The sequence below is a fragment of the Sapajus apella genome, unplaced genomic scaffold (assembly GCF_009761245.1).
Source record: "Sapajus apella isolate SASKATOON/1434 unplaced genomic scaffold, GSC_monkey_1.0 scaffold61, whole genome shotgun sequence".
In the NCBI taxonomy this organism is placed as follows: domain Eukaryota; kingdom Metazoa; phylum Chordata; class Mammalia; order Primates; family Cebidae; genus Sapajus; species Sapajus apella.
The window spans coordinates 9,001,734-9,026,155 of NW_022437001.1; the positions used below are offsets into that span (position 1 = coordinate 9,001,734).

At 36.7% G+C, this 24,422-nt stretch overlaps 1 protein-coding gene and 1 non-coding gene across 3 annotated transcripts in view; both read left to right on the top strand.

The window, feature by feature from the left end:
• The window catches only part of FREM3 (FRAS1 related extracellular matrix 3), a 99,731-nt gene that overhangs the window by 15,181 nt on the left and 60,128 nt on the right, over nucleotides 1-24,422 (top strand). The window lies entirely within an intron of this gene.
• On the top strand, nucleotides 18,978-19,081 carry LOC116529082. Its single transcript, XR_004259374.1, has one exon. It is a non-coding gene; the product is annotated as a U6 spliceosomal RNA (small nuclear RNA).

The following is a 24,422-nucleotide window of genomic DNA, read 5'->3' on the forward strand; positions in this document are numbered from 1 at the left end:
TGAGATCTATTAGTAATTGTTTTATAAATTTGGGAGCTCCAATGTTAGGTGCATATATGTTTAGGATTGTGATATTTTCCGTGGACAAGAAAATATAATTTTTACTATTATATAATCTCCCTCTTTGTCTCTTTTAACTGCGGTTGCTTTAAAATTTGTTTTGTCTGATATAAGAATAGCTACCTCTGCTCACTTTTGGTGTTTGTTTGCATGAAATGCCTTTTTCCACTTTTTTAACTTGCATTTTTGTTTTTATAGGTTCCATGTGATTTATGCTTTAAAGAGGTTCTGTTTTGATGTGTTTCCAGGATTTGTTTCAAATTTTAGATGTCCTTGTAGCAGTCCCTATATGTGGTGAGTTGGTCATGGTGAATTCTCTCAGCACTTGTTCATCTGAAAAAGACTGTATCTTTCCTTCATATATGATGCTTACCTTTGCTGGTTACAAAATTGTTGACTGATAATTATTTTGTTTGAAGAGGCTGAAGATAAGGCCCCCACCCCTTCCAGCTTGTAGGGTTTCTGCTGAAAAATATACTGTTAATCTGACAGGTTTTCCTTTGTAGGTTACCTGATGCTTCTGTCTCACAGTTCTTAAGATTCTTCCCCTTTGTCTTTGGATAACCTGATGACAATGTGCCTAGGTGAAGATCTTTTTGCAATGGTTTTCCCTGGTGTTCTTGGTCTTTCTTGTATTTGGCTGCCTAGGTCTCTAGCAAGGATAGGAAAGCGTTCCTTGATAATTCCCCCAAATACACTTTTTAAACTTTCAGATTTTTCTTCTTCCTAAGGAACACCAATTATTCTTAGGTCTGGTCATTTAACATAATCCCAGACTCCTTGGAGGCTTTGTTCATATTTTCTTATTCTTTTTTTTTTTGTCTTTATTGGATCACGTTAATTTGAAGACTTTGTCTTTGAGCTCTGAATTTCTTTCTTCTACTTGTTCAATTCTATTGCTGAGACTTTCCAGAGCATTTTGCATATCTAAAAGTGTATCCAGAGTTTCCTGAATATTTTACTGTTTTTTCTTTAAGCTATCTATTTCCCTGAATATTTCTCCCTTCACTTCTTGTGTCATCTATTTGGATTTCCTTGCATTGGGTTTTGCCTTCCTCTGCTGCCTCCCTGCTTCGCTTAATGACTAACTTCCTGAATTCCTTTACAGGTAAATTAGGAATTTCTTCTTGGCTTGGATCCATTGCTGGTAAACTAATGTGATTTTTTTTGGGGGAGGGGGGTGGTGAAGAGGTTTGTTTTGTCATATTACCAAAGTTGGTTTTCCGGTTCCTTCTTATTTCAGTAGACTTTGTCAGAAGGAAGGTCTAGGATTGAAGCCTGCTGTTCAGATTTATTTTGTCCCACTGGGTGTTCCCTTGCTGTAGTATTCTCCACCTTTTCCTATGCATTTGGCTTCCTGTGAGCTGAACTGCTGTGATTGTTTTCTGTCTTCTGGGTCTCGCCACCCAGCAAGTCTACCTGGCTCTAGGCTGGCACTGGGGGTTGTCTGCACAGAGTCCTATGATGTGAACTGTCTATGGGTCTCTCAGCCATGGATACCAGTTCCTGTTCCAGTGGAGGTGGCAGGAGGGTGCAATGGACTCCATGAGGGTCCTTAGCTTTGGTTGTTTAATGCTCCATTTTTGTACTGGTTGGCCTCCAGGTAGGAGATCATGCTTTCCGGAGAGCAACAACTATGGTAGTGAAGACTGTGTTAAAGAATCTTCTCTTCCTGGGACCACAAGGGATGGGATGTGGTTTCAAAGGCAGGAGTTTCCCGGCTCCATGCCTCCATCCAGGAACCAGAGGGGTTTCAAATGTAAAGTTCTTTGTCTCGGTTTCCTGTGCACAGGCTAGGTAGGGAAAGCCAGGTGGGGCTCCTTTGTCTCAAAAATCCCACGAAAAGCTCTGGGAGGAGGGGCCTCTGTAACTCAGGGCTGTGGAGCAAGTAGCCAACCCAGTTTCAGAGTCAAACATCAATCACTCCAGAGGAAGTTTGAAAGAACTCCTCTCATTGGACAAGAACATGAATGGGGTGGGAATAACACAAAGGTTAAAACGTCAGCTACTCCTTAACTGTAGGAATATCCTTCTCTGGATTCCCCTCCCACAACAGTGTGGGAGCTCTCTCTAATAATCGAATGGCAAACTCACGGTGTCTCCACGGCTCCCTTTTCCCCATTCTTCAGGGTTAGAGAGGCCAAGAACCTCTTCAGAACTGGGAGCTGGATACACTCCCCCGGTTATAGTAGTATGGGGAGGGACCAGCGGCGGGTGGGGTCCTAGAAATCCCAAGATTATATGCCTTTTGTCTTCCACTACCAGGGTGAGTAGGGAAGGACCATCAGGTGGGGGTGGAGCTCGGCGTGTCTGAGCTCAGACTCTCCTTGGGTGGGTCTCGCTGCAGCTGCTGTGGGGATGGGGGTGAGATTCCCAGATCACTGGAGTTATGTATCTATGAGGATTATGACTGACTCTACTGAGTCATACAGGTTGTCAGGGAAGTGGGGGAAAGCCAGCAGTCACAGGCCTCACCCAGCTCCCACACAAACTGAAGGGCAGGTCTCACTCCCACCGAGCTCCGGACAATATCCCCAGACCATTTCCAGGCAGAGAGCCATACAGGCTATCTGCCTCCCAGCTTCTAAAGAAAAGGGCTTGGTTCTTTCTCCCTGTTGAGTCTGCACACTGGATTTACTCCCTCTCGTGAGTTCTGGCCAGAAGACTTCTCACCCCGTTCAAATTGTTACAAAGTTCAGCTAGATATTTCCTTTTCCCTGTGTAGTTCTACCCACCTCTCCTCTCCCATTTGATTCCTATGGTGCCAGGCAGGAATGGCCTGCTAAGGGACCCAGCGAGCTCCCACGGTCTTTCTGCTACTTCCTCTACCCCTGAATTTTGTTCAGCTCTCCAATTTGACTCAGTTGCAGGTAAAGTTCGCAACTAATCCTGTGAACGTCTTCGGCTTCTCCAGCGGAGGTGTGTGTTCAGGAGAGGAGGGTCTCCCTTTCCCACTTCCGTAGTTGGGCCACTCACAGTTTTGGGGGAGTCTCCCAGGTTGTGCAGGAACAGTCCGCTTCCTTCAGAGGGTCTGCGGGTCCTCTTGGGATTGCTGGTTTGTTCCTGCAGTCAGTCGATCTGGAGATAAAATTCATAATGTGAGCCTCCGCTTGCTGCTCTATCTGGAGCTGCAATCTAATTCTGCCTCCCGTCTGCCACCATCTCCCATCTCGCCCCTGCCTAGTTTTTAAAACCTCAAGGCTGCATTTTCTTGCACGACTTTAGGGTAGAATCCATTTCCTGATCTTTTCCAGCTTCTGGAGGGTCCCCCATTCCTCCGTCTTCAAAGCCAGAGTGTCTGCATCACTATGACACTCCGCTGCCTCCCTCTTTTACCTGTAAGGACCCTTGTGATACACTGGGCCTACCAAGATCATCCAGCATAATCTCCCTGTCTCAAGAGCCTTCATTTAATCATATCTGAATAGTCCCTTTTGCCATGCAATGTCTTTGTAGATTCCAGGAATGAAGATGCGGATGTCTTTTGGGAAACGTTGAACCATTCATTGTTCTCTACACAAGTATTAAAGGAATCAACACAAGTAAGGCACTTAGAATAGTGCCTGACACAGAGTAAGCACTCAATAAATAGCGTCTTTTCAATTATTAGCTAGTGAACTAGTGTCAATGGTAAAGGGTAGTGATTGCAGGTTGTCCAGGTTCTTTGCATTCTGAACAAAGAATTGGACAAAACACCCAGCAAAACAAAGAAACAATAAAGCAACGAAAGAACAAAAGCAGGAATTTATTGAAGACAAAAGTACACTCCACAATGTGGGAGTGGTTTCAAGCAGTGGCTCGAGGGCCGGTTACAGAATCTTCTTGGGTCCAAATACCCGCTAGAAGTTTCCCATTGGCCACTTCCCACTCACCTCATGTAATGGAAGTGGTAGCCCACAGTCAGTCTGATTGGTTGCAGACAGCAGTCATTCAGAGGCTGGAGTGAAGTTACAAAGTTGCAAACGGAGACTCCACCGTACTCAGTATGATTTGTTGTAGACACCCAATTTCCCATCTGCCAGGCAGAAAAGGTCAAATGGAGTAGCCTCTGGTCCTTTTGTTACTTAGGCATGGCAAGTTAGGATTTTTCTTTCATCTCTAGGAAGTTGACATCAAACAGCCTTAGGTTCCCTGCCTCCAGACCCTATTCTTTTGCCTCACTAGGATACCAAATTTTGTATTTTTCTTCTTCTAGCTGAAAAGGAGTTTACTAATTTATTCCTCATTATATAAGGTCAACTTTTAGACTATTTTGGTTGACCAAATTTATTGGGATATTTCCTGAAACACTTAGTTTCTCACCTTTTTTTCTCTGCCTACTTATAAACTGATTTTGTGTTTACTAGACGTTCAACAAATAGACAAGGAAGGAGAGAAAGTAACTCAAACCACTGTTTTTGTCTTTGATGCTACTTACTGAGCTGATGCACAGTGAATATGTTACCTATCCACATCTTGTTTTCTCTATCAATTTTGCCTTTTTCTTTTTGTTCTGCTATAGTTAAATGAACTAACATATACCAAAAATGTAATATGATGCCTAGCATATATCAATTTCCCAATAAATGTGAGTTTTCTCTTCTTTTCTCATATAGTTATGGACATAACCATACCGGTGTATAGAGTTTAAGTGCCAATTTAAATGGAAATTTTTGACAATGTGATGGATTTGTGCATTTCATCAATTTCTACAATTTTTGAGTAATTCAGACTAAGGCTATTTCAGCATAAGATATCAGTCTGCTTTTTTAACATTGATGATAAATTTCATTATGTTCAAGGTTACTATGAAAGTTACTGGCAACATAGGGGATACAGTTCAGATTTCTAAAGCTCTGAACTGTGCCAATTAAGCATACTGTCAAGTTTATTAGTATTCCTTCCTTAGGTCACTATAATCATAGAATCATAGATTTGTATTGAAATTTTTCACATCTCTGCTATACATAACACTAAATGGGTCTCTTCCACTTACCATATAATATTACTCTAAACTTATTTGTATAGCACTTAATATATCAATAAAGTATTTTATAGGAGTTATTTCATTTGATTCTGACCAAAAATTTTAAGATGACAAAATGGACTTAAGGAATTAAAATCATCTATTTTAATTTAAAATTTAATTTAAAAAAGGAATAATTTAAAGGAACCTAGTCGATTCCTTCTAATAAGCCATACTGAACAGCCAGCTAGCTATCTGCAAGTAAGACTATTTTAATTTTGTGTTGTACTGTAGATATTTAGGTATCTTATTAAGAATAGAAACAGATTGTTTAATTTTCTGTCAAATAGTTTGGTGTTTAAAGCTCTTGTGATTAATGTTATGCATTTTGATATTTGAATTTGACCTGACGGAATTTGACTTGCCGCGTGATACATATGAATTCTAATTTTCTGGGCTGTCTTTTTCAAGAAAATTATAAAAATAAAGTAACAAGAGATTTTAAAAATGTTTTTCAGGACAGTGACAGTGATAGAATCAATCAGGAGTTCAATGAACCTTCCCATGCAGTTAAAGTAATATCACACTTACTTAGAACGTTAAACTCTCTAGAATACATATGAGAATTAAAAAGCAAGTTAGAAATGTCTCTGTGTAGTCAAATTATGAGATCCATTGCCCAAAATTTTCACACTTGACTCAAGAATGCTTGGAGTCTGTTTGCTCTTATTTTTCAAACAACTCTAGTTGCATTTTAAATAAAAACAGTGGTAAGAAAAGTGTAAGAGTTAAAGGCAAAGACAGTTACAAAATACAGATGAGGTAAAAATTAGCAGATAAGGAATTCAAGAAGCAATGTAAATGTAGTGATGGGACAAAATGCCCAACTTATTTCTATAGCCCCTTAAAATACAGAGGAAGACTTGAGTATGGTAAGTCTATAAGTCTATGGGCTTTTGAAGATGATATAATAATAAACCTATATTTGTTCATGTGGGAAAAGATTTATAATGTACTGTTAAATGAAGAAAACCAAGTGGAAAATGGTCTGTAAAGATGTAAAGGAGATTACATTTTGATATATATAGATAGATATACATATATATTTCCTATATATATATATGCATATATTCCGTGTTCCATATGTGTGTATATATATATAGGGAAAGGTCTAAATATATATATATATATATATATATATAGCAAGATGTTAAAATTGGCTTTTAATGGGAATGATAAATTATAAATTGTTTTTATTAGTATTACCTTTTGCTTTTCTTTGCATATTCTTGTGTAAATGCCTTACAATGACCATTTTATTATTAGAAGAAGAAAACAATTTTCATTTAAGAAAAAAAGAATGCCTGAATACATCACAACCAACTTGGTTCAATAATATTGATTAATATGACTAACCACATTATTCTGGCTTATGCATACATCAAAAATGTCCCCATTATAATAATGGAATGAGTTCAAAAACCCAGACAAAAGAGAATCAGGGCGATTCATCTCAGGCAGGAAAGAACCAGCAACTGGACTTTTTGCTAACTTATTCCCTCGTGAGTCCCTCTTGCTTGGTTCTTTTATTCCTGTGTATATGGTGACCAAAAATGAATTTTCACCCTGCACAAGCTATGAGCAAGATAGTTCCAGAGGCAGGCAAGGCTCACCAACAGCGTTCCCAGGTTCAGGAAAACCAGTCTGTGGAAGAATTAGCTCAGAGCTGTGAAATGTAGGAAATCGTTGCAGAGGGCTGGATGTGCAGATCCTGTGCTGAGCAAAATGTGACATCACCCACTCTCCCATACAAGATATGCCAGATAATCTTCCCTTTGTGTGATTTAAATGTATCTTCTTATTCTTTTATGCTGAAACCGTTGATTAAAAGATGAAAGATGAAAAAAAATTTCCTATTTCTGTTTGGTCATCTTGTAAGTTATCCAGAGAATTAGCTCAGCCATATTTTCTGGTTTTGCTATGGAGGCCAGGTCTGGAGTTCAACTATAGGCAATGTTTTACTACAAATTAGTTCTTTTCTAAAAGGCAACACTTTTTCACACCATCCAATATTGAGTCAGTTTTAGAAGAGAATTCAGTGAATGAGAGAACAGTAAGGAACAATATTTTGAAAACTAATGGGCACACTCGTAAGCTTGATTTTAGCATTGTTAATTACACTTCCAAGTGAAAAGGTTAAGTCTAAAATCCTGCATATAAATACCTGAATTTAGTGGTATTTTTTAAATAATTTAAGCAATTTTAAATGACCTATAATTTCTAGTGGAGACCAGAAAACTGCCATCAACATTTTTAGAAAATAAAATAAATGCATATACCTGGTTAAAGAATAACAATGACATCTAGTTCCTTTTCCAAAAGGGAAATTATTTCTTAAGTTTTCTTACAAAAAGAAAATTACTCAGAGCAGAATATATATATGTGTGTATCCTTTTTATATGTGCAAAAGAGATTATTTTTATGCTTGTGTCTATACCTTGCTTATATCTACTTAAAATACACGTTCTTAATATATTACTTAAAATATAGTTCATCATATATATATAATAAACTACCACAAATGGAATTACCTAATCTGCCATATTCTTTTTTAAAAATATATATTTCATTTTATGACTATATTAAAGTTTAATTGATTATCTAATAAAAGCATTTTTCTCTTTCATTTTCAATGCTGTTTTGAACCTTTAATCTTCGCTAACTGTGATACATAACCTGCATACCTACCTTTTCTTCACACCAGAGATATTGATTTAACCTGGATATTTGAATGTCTAAAACATTCTAGTATTTTTCTAAATTCCAAAGTTGCTTCAAACATAGAAGGCTTTTTCATACAAAGATGCCAAGGCAGACATGTGGTTGAGGTACAAAGTATGACAGCAGTTTATTCCAAGGTTAGTTTTTAATCCTTAGAAGTAAAAAAGTATGAGCAAAGAAACAAACAAAGTCTCTTGCTGGTAGATGTTCCAAGAAACTCCTTGAATTGTAAACTGAGTTGTTGGCATTCTTGTTTCTTTGGCTATACAGGGGTTGAACTATGGTGGACTCTCTAACTTTGGGGTTTCAAGGTCTTTTTTACTGAACTTGTAAGGTTTAAGTCTGCACTGTAGAATCAAGTCTACAGTTACAGTGAACTGCCTGAAGATATACTGATGCTCTGCATACACATTTCTAGCTCACTAGCCAGTGGACTAGGAACACCACTATGCAGTGAGGATGGGAAAAAGAGGGGAACCTTGCTCACTGTATGTCACATGACAGAACTGGTTGTGGTCTCAGCATTTTATAAAATGTTGTACATCCAGTCGGGTGCAGTCGTTCATGCCTGTAATCTCAGCACTTTGGGAGGCCAAGGCAGGCAGATCACAAGGTCAGGGGATCAAGACCATCCTGGCCAACATGGTGAAACTCCATCTCTATTAAAAATGCAAAAATTAGCTGGGCGTGGTGGCAGATGCCTATAATCCCAGCTATTCGGGTGACTGAGGCAGGAGAATTTCTTGAACCCTGGAGGAGAGATTGAAGTGAGCTGAGATTGCACCACTACACTCCAGCCTGGCGACACAGCAAGAGTCTGTCTACAAAAAATAAATAAATAAAATAAAAATAAAAATAAAATAAAATATTGTACATCCATCCCTGGTGCTTGACTATAAAAATCTCATTCAGAATGCAGGAAATGGCTTTAAATCTTCTAATTTTAGATCCTGCCTACACATCTAGTTTGTATTATGTAGACTTGCCCATCTTTTTACAAAGTAGCTGCATTTCTCATGTATCAATTTTAATTTTTAACAATTAGAATTCTTCACACCTAGTTTCCACATAGAAAATTAAATGGGGATTTGAGGTGAAAGTTTTTTTAGATGTTGAGTCAAAAGTGGGATGATCTCCAGATGATAATCTCTGTTCTCTATTTTATTCTGAAATGTCTCTGTGGTTTTCACCATACTCTTAAAAAATAAAAATAATGTATGCACAAATAAAATGAGAATTTCAGTACAGAAGAATTTAAAATAAAAAACAAAAGTTTTCTTTCCTTCCCCCATCTGTAGTCCTATTCCAGAGAGAAAAAATTGTTTTTATAAATAAGCAAATATGTATATGTGTGTGTCTAGTACACATAGCTGTAGCTGTAATTACATCTTCCATTAATTTTTAAATACCTGGAAGTATGAGAGATGGATAAATTTATATTTTATTTATCTATTGCCTAAATATTCACCTTTTTGTAAAAGGATGCTGCTTAGAATTATAGCTCAGGCTGTGTATATGAGTTAAAGAGCAGGGAGGGATAATTTGGTTAATTCAATTGATCAGATACTCCTGATCATAATCATATCCTCCTGATCATAATCTATGTTAGAAATGAAATGCCTCCCTGACATATAATAGGTGATCAAATCATACTGGTTGAATAAAAAAAGAAACACAGTCAAAATAATGGAAAAATTATCAAATTTCAAGTTCACTTTGTGATTTGTAGAGGCTGAATATTTAATTGTTGTGATTTTTGAAATAATATTAGTTATCATTGTGGATGATTTGGAGGGAGACTTTTTGAAAATAAAAAATGAATATATTGTCGAGTTTATGAGTCAGAACAAATAGCTTCAAAGAAAAATAGCTTTGGTCTCTCTGTCTTTCAGTATTTGCATGAAAATATTTGTGTTCATATATCTCTCCATAAAATAAAACACAGGCTTATTTTTTCACTATAATTTTTTTAATCATGCAATTCCATATATAAAAATAGAAAGTTGATGTGATTATGAAAAAAACTAAGAAAGCTCTGATATAAGAAAATAATCACACTTCAGAAAACCTGGCTAACTAAAAAATGTTTTGGAAAGAAAAAGAAATATTATGAATGATTTTTTGAAACATTCTCAACTAGTAAATCAATACCTACTATACTCAAGGATTGCGTCTTTTAGATTGCATTATTGCATATTTCTTACCTTTCATTTTCCAGTTGCTAAATATCCTGATTACCACATGCATCAATTTAAGAAACAGCATTTTGCTGGAAAAGAGAGTTTATTGCTTGAAAAGTCAAAGCTGTTCTTGTCTTGCTTTATATAAACAGGTCATTAAATGATCAATTCACAGATAAATTTAGAATAAAACTTCAGCCTCGAGATGAAGTCCTAAATTCCATGTATATTCACATGTGCCTAGTAAGTAAATAATTATAAATAAATACATATATGTATATTAATATATGAGGCATGTATATACAATAACTCTTTAAAAAGAGAAAAGCATTTTGACTCATTCAGAATGGTTAGTTAGCATGTATCTTTCCTATTGGTAGGAAAGTAAAATACTTTATTTTCAGAATATCTTTAACACTTCATTTTCAAATTCAGGCTCAGCATTTACTGAACACTTGTCTTGTCCCACGTACTGTGCTAGACATACCTAATTTCTCAATGAATCTCCACAATGCCATCAGGAGATAGATATTATCCTCTATTTTTTATGTGAAGAAACTAAATTTGGATGAGATTGAATGAATGGTTACATTCTAGGCGGTCACAGGAAAGGATAGGAAAATCACAAAATTCTAATTCCTTTGAAATTAAGTCAATATCAAAACTACTTTTAAATGTGTTGATCTACTCTGAGTTTAAAAATTACGTAATTCTTGTAACAATAGACTCAGTGGACTACTTGAGAGAGGAGGAAGGAAGCAGGGAGTGGGTTGAAAAACTTCCTATTGGGTACTATGCTCACTACCTGGCTGCAATACACCCATGTAACAAATCTGCACATGTAACTCCTATATCAAAAATAAAAGTTGAAATTTAAAAATATATGTATATTACATGTTTCTGTAGAATGCAAAAGGTATTCAATTTAAAGCAAAAACTATAGGCGGACATCTGGAAGCCGATGCTTGTATACAACACATGCATAAAAACAAGTCCTTAGGTGACTTTTTTTTTTTTTTTGTTTTTTTTTTTTGTTTGTTTGTTTTTCTGAAAAGGCAGTTGAATACATTTATTAGTTTTAATAAACTTCATATAAAATTAAATGAAGAGTTAGGACCAGGCACGGTGGCTCAGGCCTGTAATCCCAAAGTAGGCCAAAGCAGGAGAATCACTTGAGGCCCAGAGTTCGAGACCAACCTGGGCAACATAGGATGACCCTGTCTCTACCAAAAAAAAAAAAAAAAAAATCTTTTAAAAAATAGCCAGGCGTGGTGGTTCATGCCTATAGTCCAAGCTACTCAGGGGGCTAAAGCGAAAGGATCAAGTGAGTACAAGATTTCAAGGCTGCAGTCAGCCACGACCAAGCCACTGCACTCCAGCCTGAGTACCAGAGCTAGACCATGTCTCTAAAGCAATTAATTATTAATTCATTAATTATGAACTAAAAACACAGCTAAGAATAGAGTTATGATCTGTATGAGAGAATTCATAATGCACCCTAGTTCCTAATGTGGTTATTTTTTCTGTTTCATGGGCCTCTCAGTCTTAGACTCATTTTTATTTTAGAGAAAATAAAGCCATACCTCTGAGTTTTTCCCTCTAAGCAAGTAGCACAAACAACTGAATGAAACCACTGCCACTTTTAGAAACCAAAAATCACTGTTTCAATTTGTAAATGACTTAACTATCTTCATTGTCTGCAGTCGTAGAAGACAGGCATTCTTCAGTGTCTGCTGAACTGAAGACAGTATTTTTAATAGAAAAACTACCTACAGATCGCATTTTAATTGAGCTTCAACTAAATTGAGCTTCTGAGCAGTTTGCTTACAATTCCCTATCAAGGCACAGATATACTGAGTTGTTTCCATGTATAGATAATGATTCCGGCTTTTCTAATGTAATTTACAAAAAAGTAAGAATGACTATGCATATGTCCACTTGCACACTTTTCTTTAGCTTGTGTTTATGAGAAATTGGCAGAGAAACAAAATATATGTAAGAAGCATGGAGTGGATATCAAACCTTGGCCTCATTAGAAGGAGACCATATAGTAAAACACAAAAGGCACATACAGTAAAACACAAAAAACCTAACTTGGTCAGATTTTCAGAGGCTCATGCTCTAGCATTAGTGCCAAACTGGAAAGTCAGGGGCAATATAATTTCAGCCCTTTCATGAACTAAAGCCAAATAAGCCAACATTAAGGGTAGGGGATGTGCCAATCAAGTGATCAAGGATCACAGTGTTTTGTTAATTATGTGTGTTATTAGACATAGGCAGGGAAACAGATGTTCTGCTTTTGCTTGTATTTTTTGGCAGTTGTTTGAGAAAGTGAATGCAAGGATGTATTATTACACAGTGTGGCAAAAGCAGAGGAAAATTCAGGGCCTCCAGATCATTGGCAGTGATGCCATTGAGGTTCCAGTCTTTGCTTTTACTTTTTTCTTTTTACCTCTACTTCCACCTTCTCTTCCTTTGCTTTTTATTTCTCTGGCCCAGCTTGTAGAATGAGCTCTGGATACTCATCATGTTCATCGTGTTCTCCGGTTCTGGAGTCTCTTTCCAGCCCTGTAGTATACTCTACCTGTGATTTATTTACATCACTTACCACCTTATCTTTCATTCTGCAAAATGTGCTTAGAAAATATAAAATACTTTCATCTATTTATTAAAAAGTGTTTGCATAAGGTAATAATTTTATTTTTAAAGTAGTTTCTGCATGATATAATTAACAACTTTTATTCTGACTATAGTCATCTCTAATAAATGTGCTGAAGATGGTGTAGAATTTGTTATTTTTAGAAGCACAAATTCTCTGAAACAGAATGACTTGTTATAATGGTTACTCAAAAAAAGCTAAGAACATTAGAAAACTCAGCTAAGAAAATCCTACTAAAGAAAGGGAAATTGAATTCCCATTGAGACTAGCTAGGTAAAATGTTTCATTCACACAGTGAGTTTCAAGGAGCTAGACATCCTCTTTAATTATCAGGGAAGGCACTAAGCCCTTCTCAGGGCAGACACTTTGTAGCACTGGCAGTATTACGGCTGGAAGCATTCTTGCTTAGGAGAGCCAATTGAGTTACTCAACTGAAATAGTTATGATGGATTGAAAATGGCATGTGGTCTCTTCTTCCTTGGGTTAAAACAAAGCGGAATGTGTGCCAGCTGGCAAGGAACTGGGAGAAAAGAAAATGAGTTTCTTGAGATAATGACTTTCTAGTCTTTTTAAACAAGTGAGACAATGTTGGAGGTAAATGATTATTTGAGAGAAGACTTGTAATAGATTTCCCATTGCCTTTTTTCAAAAGCAGTTTAATATTCAATGTTAATTTAATAAACACTGCCCAGCATTAGATTCTCAGTTGGCAAAATTGCTTATGCAGATGAACTAAAGAGAGAAAAGACAAATCAATTTTTTCCTAAGTAGTTTATTTTTAGTAGAATAAGTCTATAGATCTTAATCTAAGAGATCTGTATATAGAATACAGTGGGGAACTTGAATTTAAATTTTGTTTTAATTTTTAGTAACTTTCACATAAAATATAGTATTCCTCCAATTATAAGTATATGTAGGTAACAAACAAAATACTACTAGCATTACTTGTGACTGCAACTATTAGAAATATCAAATTACAGATACTTTAATATCAAATTACAGAGATGTCCAAATATTCTTCACAGTTAGTTACTACTTTGGTAATAATTTTGGTAATAACTAACACAGTTATTATTTTGGTAATTATTTTGTATTGCAGAGATGTCCAAATATTGTTCATAGTTAGTTATTATTTTGGTAATAATTTTATCAGAATTTTTTAACAGTTTTCTTGAGATCTAATTCATATACCATACAATTTGCCTTTTAAAGTCTATAATTCAATGTTTCTTAGTATATTATACATTTTTTACATTGTAAAATATATCTAACATAATTTTTGTAATTGTAACCATTCTTAGATGTACAATTCGGTGGCATCAGTTACATTTACAATGTTGTGCAACCATCATTACTGTTTTCAAAACCTTCCATCACTCCAAACAGAAACCCTGTATCTATTAAACAGTAACACTCCCCCTTTCTCCAGCCTCTGGTAACCTCTAATCCACTTTATGTCTATGAATTTACCTTTCTAGATATTTCATATAAGTGGAATTATACAATATTTTTCCTTTTGTGTCTTGCTTACTTTGCTCAGCATAATGTCTTCAAGGCTCATCCATGTTTTAACATTATCATCACTTTATTTTATGGCTGAATAATATTCCATTGTATGGACATATCATATTTTGTCTATCCACTCATCTGTTGATGGACATTTGGGTTGTTTACACCTTTTGGCTATCATGAAAAATGCTGCAGTGAACACTGGCATACAAGTATCTTTGAGTCCCTGGTTTTGGTTCCCTTGGATATATACTTTAGTGTAGAATTTCTGGATTTTATTCAGTAATTCTATGTTTAGCTTTTTTAGAAACTGTCAAACTGTTTTCCATAGCAGTTGCAGAATTTTTTAAATATTCTAATAATTGTGTTGTAATGTAATTGGCTTTTGCATATCGTATGCATTTTCTTCTACGCACGTAGAAACATTGTCCTATGACGGGGATCATAGGCTTTCCCAGACTGCCTGCGCGTTCTATGGCACAAAAACATTCAAACACCTCTGCACCTATCTTCTGTTTTAACTAAGACAAAGTAATTTAAATTTGTAAAACCCTGGAAGGTATTTAAAGCCTGAAACCAATAAAAGCAATCATAAAAATTGTGATTTTACATAATCTTAGAAGGTTAGTATAGATGAGCTAAACTAATGACTGAAATGAAAAATGCTTTCAGAACAAAATGTGCTGTATTGATAATGTAAGAAATATCTTTAACTATAAACATGTTGAGAAAGCATAATACGAAATTCAGAGACGTTAATTATGATAAATCATGACTTTGACATCCTAGAAGATAAGGACTAGTTAGATGAGTACACTTCAAAATCCAGATAGTTCTTGAAACATGATTGATTTAATCAATCCCCTTCGACTGGAGTTCAGAAAAAGGAGAGGGGAAAATATGGAATGCCTAAACAATTTGCATCTCTTGCAAAGAGCTGTATTCAATTTAAGCATCTCAAAATACATTCATTATGGTTAGCATTCCTGTGTCATTTATATAGGATTTCACTTAAATATTGTGTTTTATAATAAGAAAATACTTTATCCACTTGCCCAACTTAAGTGTTTAGGATTCAGAATAGGATTGTCCTCAATATATAAAGAAACACCTAGCCAGAACTTGGGCTGAATTTCAGAAATGGCCTAGTACTATTCTGACTTTACTGTAGCATTACTTTATAATTAACAAATATTTATCAAGTACCTCCTATATGCTAGGCACGTGGGATATGACACAGAAAAAGACATAATCCTTGCTCTCAAAATCTTACAGTCTAATTGGGGATAAGTTAACAAGGGAGAGTAAATGCTATGGTAAGGGTAAGCTTCAGTTACTATGAGAGTGAGTAAGGCACCTTATTGGTCTTTGAGGACTCAAGGAAAGCATCCCAAGAAAATGACCCAAAAGCTGATACTTGAACTAGTACATGTTAGCCAAGTGAGGAAAAAAAAAGATCAGTGGAGATATGTAAAGGGAGAAAGAGCAAGAGCAAAGGAGATTTGGGACACTGCTTGAACCCACTATGACTTTGTAAACCTGAACGCAGAGGCTGTGGCCAGAGCTGAAGTAGTGAGCATGCTCCAGACCATGAAGGATATTCTAAATCAGGGGTGTCCAATCTTTTGGCTTTTCTGGGCCACATTAGAAAAAGAAGAATTGTCTTGGGCCACACATAAAATACACTAATGATAACGATAGCTGATGAGCTTAAAAAAAATTCTCATAAAGTTTTAATTGTGTTGGGCCACATTCAAAGCCATCCTGGGTTGCATGCAGCCCACGGGTCACAGGTTGGACAAGCTTGTTCTAAATTATGTTGATAGACTTCATCCTGAAGACACTGAGGAAACAGGACGGGTTTGGACAAGATGGTGGATGACATGCTCACTCTCTTAGTCCATTCAGGCTGCTGTAACAAAACGCCACAACTTAGATGGCTTTTAAACAAAGGCCATGTCTCCTAATGTCATCACCTTTGGGGTTAGAATTGTAACATCTGAATTTGTTGGGGGGGGGGACACAAATGTTAAGACCACAGCACTCACAATGTGCCTTGCACACATAAGTTTGTTTGCACTATGAAGAATAGATTGTGCAGGTAGAGACAAAACTAGACAAGAGGAGATGACAGTAAAATAAAGTGAGACTGATGTTAGTAGAAACTCAGGTGGTGGCAATAAGGGTGGAGAGAAGTGGATGGTTTTTTTATTAAATAAATGTGTAGAAGTTGGAAGTAACAGCTATCGAATTTGTGGAGGTGAAGAGAGGAAATCAGGAGTGGCACCAAGATTTTTGTCACGGGCACTGGGTGACATGGTGGCAGAGAATCATGAGTTCAGCTTGGGAAATGTTGGGTATGAAGTTCTCATTCCATATCTAGTACTTACTATCCCTATGGCTTTGGGCAAACCCTGTAACCCTTTTAAAGCTAAAATTAGCATCTCTATTTTATATCTCTATTTTTATTTTATCATCTTTATTTTAGATCTCTATTTAGCATCTCTAATTTTACCCATTCATCAACTGATAGACATTTGGATGTTTTCATTCTATTCTATTTTAGAGACACTAATTCCTGCCTGGCCCATATGGTGTGATGAAGCCCTAATAAAATTATGCATGTATGAGTCCTTTATAAACTGTTAACCACTGTACAACTGAAAAGTGCTATAATTCAGATCATTGTTCCAGTAACTGATTAAAACCTTCTGCAATATCATCATTACTATCATGAATTATCATTTGGGTAAGTAAGTAATTACAGACCTAGGAATTGGGAGACTTAAGGGTCAGTCCCAGCTCTGCTGCCTGCTGGCTCTGGGGTCTAAGCTCCTGACCTGCAAAATGAAGAGGTCAAACAGCTCATCTCCAAAGATTCTTCCAGTCCTAAAATTCTAAGAATGCTACTGACTATTCTATTGAATATTCAGCATGATCCCAGTAGGTCTGGGTGGATTATTATTATGGAAAGCATTTTAAGAGAAATTTTCAGTCACCATTAACCTACTTTATGGAGAAAAGAAAGGTTGGGCTGTGGCTTTGGCTTTCTGAAAAACTATTCGTATACACACAAGTACATATGTGATTAATAGGTTACTTGATAAATATGAGTGTGTAACAGAAACAGTTTAATTGAGGATGACTAAGAAATGATAAAATGTGATTTATTTGCTGCAATGAACAGTCAGGAAGATATAAAATAATTCTAGCATTTCTTATTGAATTTCATTTTGTGAGTATAAATACATAAAGAAAGCTTGGGATTTTTGTCTCATGCCATTGATGCAAAGAGCAGAAAGTATGTAAAATCCTAAACAATTTCCTTCATTATTTTATGTTCTGTGTTGTTGAATAAAAACAATGAGACACTCCTGGGGCTTTGCCTTCCCCTTAATTTTTACATTTTTTTGTTTTTTTAAATAAAATCTATTTATTTACATGAAAATACATACTATATCATATTTTTAACACGTTTATTGAAGAAAAAGTCACCTTATACAATTTACCCATTTAAAGTATACAATTGAATGGTTTTTTGTTTTTTCTTTTGTTTTGTTTTTGTTTTTTTGTTTTTTGCCACCGCCCCACAACACCTTGAATGGTTTTTAGTATATTCACGGGATTTTGCAACCATCATCACAATCTAATTGTAGAACACTTTATTCCCCTCAAAAATAAAGTCCATACAGTCACTTCCATTTCCCTCACCTATCTCCCTATGCTAGGCCTTAGCTACTACTAATCTATTTTCTCTCTGTAAAGATTTGTCTATTTGATCCTTTCACATAAATAGAATCTTGCAATACATACTTGTAGTCTTTTGTCTGGCTTCTGTCACTTAGCATAATGTTTTCTATGGTTTATCTATGTTGTAGCCTTCATGCCATCAGTACTTCATGCCTTTTTTATGACCAAATATATTCTATTATATGTATATATGGTACTGCTTTTTATTTTCCCATTTATCAACTGAAAGACATTTGAATGTGCCCATTTTGGAGCTATTGTGAACAGTGATATTTGAACATTCATATAAACAAGTTTTTGTGTGCATATACATTTCACATGGAGGTATTCTCCTGAGTATATACCTAGGAATGAAAGATTTCCCCTCAGTTTTTAGAACTCAGGACTTGATATCTGCTGTCGTCGTTGCCTGGGAACTCTTTATTTCAGTAGAAAGAGGAGTAATGAGTGGCAACTGATAGAAAAGCAACTGGATTTCCTTTGAAAACACGTTTAGGCTTAGGTGTTTATCTGATTATGCACAAATTACTTGTTATCAAATTTATAATTACTGTGGGCTAAGAAATTTTTACTGCAGTACATTAGACAGGTTCATAACCTAAGCTTGAGATGTGCTTTCTTAAGAGACTTCACAACTTCAATAAAACTTGTTCTAGGTAATATTGGTCATTTAATACAGAGGTTGTGCCTGTGAGCTAGAGTATGGAAAAACTTGATAAATTTATTACACACCATCTGAGAAGTTTTACTTTTATATTAATACAAGCACTGATAAAACCGAACACAGAATTCACAGAAAAATTTTAAGCTACCACTATGACTTCAAAGCTCATAGCCTCTAGCTGTGCCCCAGGCCCCTGGTCTTTGCCCCTCGTAGGGACAGGTTCACTCTGATTCGCCCTCAGGGTATTGGCTATAGGATTTGAGAAGCACTGATGAAATTAATTTATTTTTTTCGCATGGTTTTTGATATGAATTCAAAATACTTTAAATGGTATTTTCTCAACGGAGCATATGGAGCTAGCAGTCAAAAGACGCTGCATTAGAAAATAATAATCCTGGGTTTAAATAACTTTGAGAAATGCTGGGTTTAGTACTTGCTTCAGCAGCGCATGCACTCAAATTGGAATGATACAGAGATTAGCATGGTCTCTGCACAAGGATGACATGCAAATTCATGAAGTGTTCCATATTTTTTTATTTAAAAAAAATTTTTTTAAAGACATAATGGGTTTTAAAAATTTATGGTTTCTTTCATTTAAAACTTCTAGATGCCAAAGAGTTCTCTTATCCCTTGCTCAAAATGAAAGCTCTAGAACTACCTGCTACATCCTTCACACTGTGGCCTGCAGGGCTTTTTGACAAAGTTACATCTTTGCCTTTTGTTTCACAAGTTAAATTGTAAATTGACCAAAACCAACAATTAGAAATCATCTCCAATGTTAACTTTAGAGCACTGTGAAGAGATTCATGAGAGGGCACTCTCTAGGTGTAAAACATTCTAATTTTATTAGCCACTGAATACAGTTTTGCTCACCTGCAATGTTTCTCATCTCTCATTTTGTCATGTGTAGCCAAGTGGAGCTTGGTAATGCTATTTCCCTGTTTCACCTGGGCTACTTTCTGATAAAATGGCTTTGGGCTGGCAGACAGATTTTCTGTGATTAATTAGACATGAAAGGGTGATATTTTTCTACATAATTTCACCTTTAGTGCTTTAAATTGATTTTCTCCTTTACAGCTTACATTTTTCTCTACCCAGAATTTGTGAGGGGAAAGAGGAAAATGCTGGTGCACAGTATAATGAAGATATCTGAAGGGATTTCTGACCAATTTCTACACAAATCACAGGTCCTTTCTGCTGCCTTGCACCCCTACCTGACCCCCACGCCTCTGTCGTCACTTACCTGCATGGGCCTCCTGGTGTGGAAATGGAGGGAACAGCTCCGCTTCCACTGGTCCTGCCAACCATGTACTCCTCCATGCTAACTCAGATTCCTTCATTAGCTCACTGTCTTCAACTCTATCTTGTTTCCTTATTAGGCTCACCTTGCTCTTACTTTACAGTTCACTACGAAGTGGCATGACATAATAGGATGAACCCAAGTAAATACGGTTTAAGAGTCATTACATGGCAAGTTCAGGAAAGATGAGTCTTCCCTTTCTTTGGGTAAGAATTCCAAACGTCAAAAAAAAAAAAAAAAAATGGATCCCCTCCAGAGTAGTAGATGTCATTGCTTTATTCAGAGTGGCTTAGGAGGAACCTGGTATATGCACAATATAGCAAAATTTATAAACCACATTTAGTGGAAAACAAGTGCAGCTAGAAGATGGGAAGGAATTGGATTCATCCTAGTTTAGCGCTGCTTTTTATTCCTACCAACAATCATTTTCCACAGAGCATTTGGTGAATCTTTCTTACTGAGTTTTCTTTCCTACATGTACTTTACATGAAAATTATTTCCTAGCAGATAAATCTCACTCATTTCAATAGCTTCTTTTATTATACTCCAAGGTATGGATGTTAATTTTTAGACAGATTCCTTAGTTTGGGCCTGGCATGCTGGTTCATGCCTGTAATCCCAGCACTTTGGGAAGCTGAGGCAGGCAGATGACTTGAGGCCAAGAGTTCGAGACCAGGCTGGCCATGGCGAAACCCCCTCTCTACTAAAAATACAAAAAATAGCTGGGCGTGGTGGTGCAAACCTGTAATCCCAGCTCCTTGGGAGGCTGAGACAGGAGAATCACTTGAACCCAGCAGGCACAGTTTGCAGTGAGCCCAGGTTGTACCACTGCATTCCAGCCTAGGCAACAGAGCAAGACTCCATCTCAAAATTTTTTTTAATTTAAAGTTAAAAAGCTAAGGGCAGCCTCTAGTCAAAACCAGTAAGAAGCTGTTGAACAGCCACAAGTAAATAAATTCTGCCCAAAATCTAAATGAGCTTGGAAGTAGATTCTTCCTTATTTGAGGCTCCAGATGAGAATGCAGTCCAGCCAATACCTTGACTTCAGTCTTTTCAGACCCCGAGGAGGGGCTCTAGCTAAGCTGGGCCTACACTTCTGACTCCTTGAAGCTGTGAGATATGTGTTTTTTCGGCTGCTAAAGTTATGGCAATTTTTACATGGCAATACAAAATAGGAACCACTCTAATAATTATATCAGAGCCATTTGTGTTTGTGTTGCTGCTTTATGCCTTTTAGAGTTTGCACAAAACATTAAAAAATAGAGTCAAGCCCTCTTGTTTGCTGTACTCTAGTATCAAAAACTGGTACAGTTTTTTTCTCCAGGTTCTGCATGTCACCATTATGAGAAGGCAGAAAAGGGCCAGGTGTGGTGGCGCATGCCTGTAATCTCAGCACTTAGGGAGGCTGAGGCGGGCAGATCACTTGACCTCCAAAGTTCGAGATGAACCTGGCCAATATGGTGAAACCCTGTCTCTATAAAAAATACAAAAATTAGCTGGGCATGGTGGCATGCAACTGCAATCCCAGCTACTGGGGAGGCTGAGGTGGGAGGATGGTTTAAGCCCAGGTGCTGGAAGTGACAGTGAGCTGAGATTGTACTGTACTTCAGCCTGGGCAACAGAGCTAGATGCTCTCTGAAAAAACAAAAAGAGAAAAGGCAGGAAAGCATGTAATCTTCACCTCAATTTACCCAACTCACAAGACCCAAAAGGACTGAATGGGATTTTTTTCTATATTCCATTTCATTGGTCACTTTCATTTCTTTGCTCGTTATGGCTTTTTAAAGTCTTTATGTATTATTCTCTTTTTAAAAAAAAGGAAAAAGCCCATTTGAATGAATAGTTGAGTTATTTTTAAAGTTATATCTGTAGGACACACCAGGAAAACCAAATGAACAGGGAGAAAACTAGCAGCATGTCACATTAATCACAAAAGGGTAAGATGTTATACACAGCTAGGGACTTGTGCAGAAATGCAACACACAGAAAAACCTTTTGAACTATTAGTTCTTCAGAGATTAGAAAAATGCAGCTCCAAGAATGAGTCCATTGAAAAGAAAATAATAGTAATGCTGCATTAAAGTACACTATTCTATTCAGTGCATAACTGATTATTTTATTTGAAAGTGACCTATGTCATCTTTACTTCCCTCTCCCCTTCCATCTATTAAGAAGTGTTAAAAAAAAAAATAAGCTTGACTTAGGGTGGCCTTTTATTATTTTCTCACAGGTTAAAGGATTTCCTGATGTCCACATTGGATTTGCACAATTTCAACTAATATGGGAGTATGCTGGCCAAGTCCTTTTGAGGGTCTGATGAACTCATTAATAAAAGAAACCAATTTCTAGCATTTGAGTTGACCACTTTGCTAATCAGCACCCACTGAAATTAGAGCAAAGTTACCATCTGTTGAGGAAGCAGCAGATAGTATAAATGAATTCTAAGGTCCTCCAGGCTCCAGCGTTTTGTTCTGTGTGTGCACTTCCATGTCCCCGTCAAGGGCACAGGAGTGCTCGCCAGTGAAACTCTGAATCATCTTATCTGAAGCCTTTGAATATTTAAGAATTGGGATTTTGGTCTTTTATAATGTCTTTGCATTCCCATCCTCTGAGTACCTATTGAATTCATAGGAAATCAAAGCCTCTATCTTGCTTAATTCTTGTACAGCAAGCCAAATGCTGAAAAGATTTAGCAAATGGTAATTAGAGAAATCATCTAGTAGACCAGCATTAACTGTTTGTTTATAGATTCTGTGGCAATTCTGGTGAAATGAGCAAAAGTTTAAAAAAGCAGGGAGAGATGTGTTTTTAAAACCACTCAAGAATCCCATTGTTTCTTAATTCCTGGTAACATTCTGGAGATATATGACTTGTCTGACAAAAACCAAATTGACTTACTATCCCCTATTTAAATAGTGAGTAAAATATGAATATTATTAAAGACATATGAATTCATAAACATATGAATATTATTAAAAGAAATACTAAGATCACTACAGTGATCAAATAAATAACCACTGAATTTGTTTACTTGCCAGGGAGATAATCATATCATTGAAGAAACTCAGAGGAGTTCACTCAAGATGAGAAGTCAGGAACTGACATATCCCAAGAAAAGAAAAGTTGATTATGATTATGCTAATTAAGGACTAAAACCTGTACATTGAAGAAGGTGGAATGAATCCACAGTACTGATACAATTGATTAAAACAAATCCTATGCTGGGTGTGGTGGCTCATACCTGTAATCCCAGCACTTTGAGAGGCCAAGCAAGGGGGATGGCTTAAGACCAGCAGTTCAAGACCAGCCTGGGCAATATGGACAGATGCTGTTTCTATAGAAACTTTTTAAAACTGGCTTGGCATGATGGCATGTGACTACAGTCCCAGTTACTCAGGAAGCTGAGGTGAGAGGACAGCTTGGGCTCAGGAGTTCAAAGCTACAGTAAGCTATGAGTGTACCACTGCACTCCAGCCTGGGAGACAGAGCACGACCCTATCTCTATAATAAATAGATAAGTAAATAAATACCAGTTCCATGTTCACCATTCACAGAAGACTCTTCAACTGGGCTTGGTGAGGGTTTAGACGCTGCAATCATTGATTATCTTTGGCTGATAGTTCATTGTTATTTATAAGGTATGGCTGGAACCAATTATGGGAAAACTAGAACTATGGCATCCAGTTTTGATATTTCTGAAACAAGAGCTTTGTGAGTGAAAACTGGTTTTACAGTGCCTCCTCTTGGTTTTCACCTATTCAGGCAAAACAATGTGCCTACAATAGGATAGGAAAATGATCAGATTTTTAGGCTTACACTATTACCTTGGTTTGGAAAGATACTGTCACACACTATTAGTGTCTTTTCTGCTTTGTTTTAGACTTCTTTAGTTAAAGAGTCATCAGATGTATAAAACGGTGGAATGCTGACAGTGCAGCAGCATTTACGATTTTGTTAACAATTGACATGACATAAGCAATGAATGGGAACAAAGATAGAAGTAAGCATAACTAATATTTACAGAATTCTCCCCACCTAGATTCCTGTTTTGTCAAACACACACCGTGACAGTAGATGTCATGGACTGGTTTGCTCAATCTGAACAATCAATTGATTTGCTCTTAAGTTTTATGCAAAAGCTCCTTGACAGGTCCTGAAACATTCACTCAGACGAAACAGACAGGTTAACCAGTGTGAAAACAGGCCTTAATTTTTCATAAATCATCTGCAATTCTGTTATCTAGTATCATTGTAGCAAGTACATGGAGCCTCATTTGCCAAGTCTGTAATGCAAATATAGTTTCATTTGCAATGACAGACAACGTGAGAAAAAAAATTGTATGCTGCTTTCTACCACAAGTGATCCAAGCCAAGGAATAAAGTCCCACTGAAACCCATGAATGTCTTCAACCTTTCCAGGAAGGTCTACCAATCATCAAAAGTGTAATTAGTAATAGACATTACTAATGCCTGAAGAGAATGGGAAATTTAAACCCTCTGAAGAATCTTGAGCTCCTGACCTCAGGTGATCCACCCACCTCAGCCTCCCAAAGTGCTAAGATTACAGACGTGAG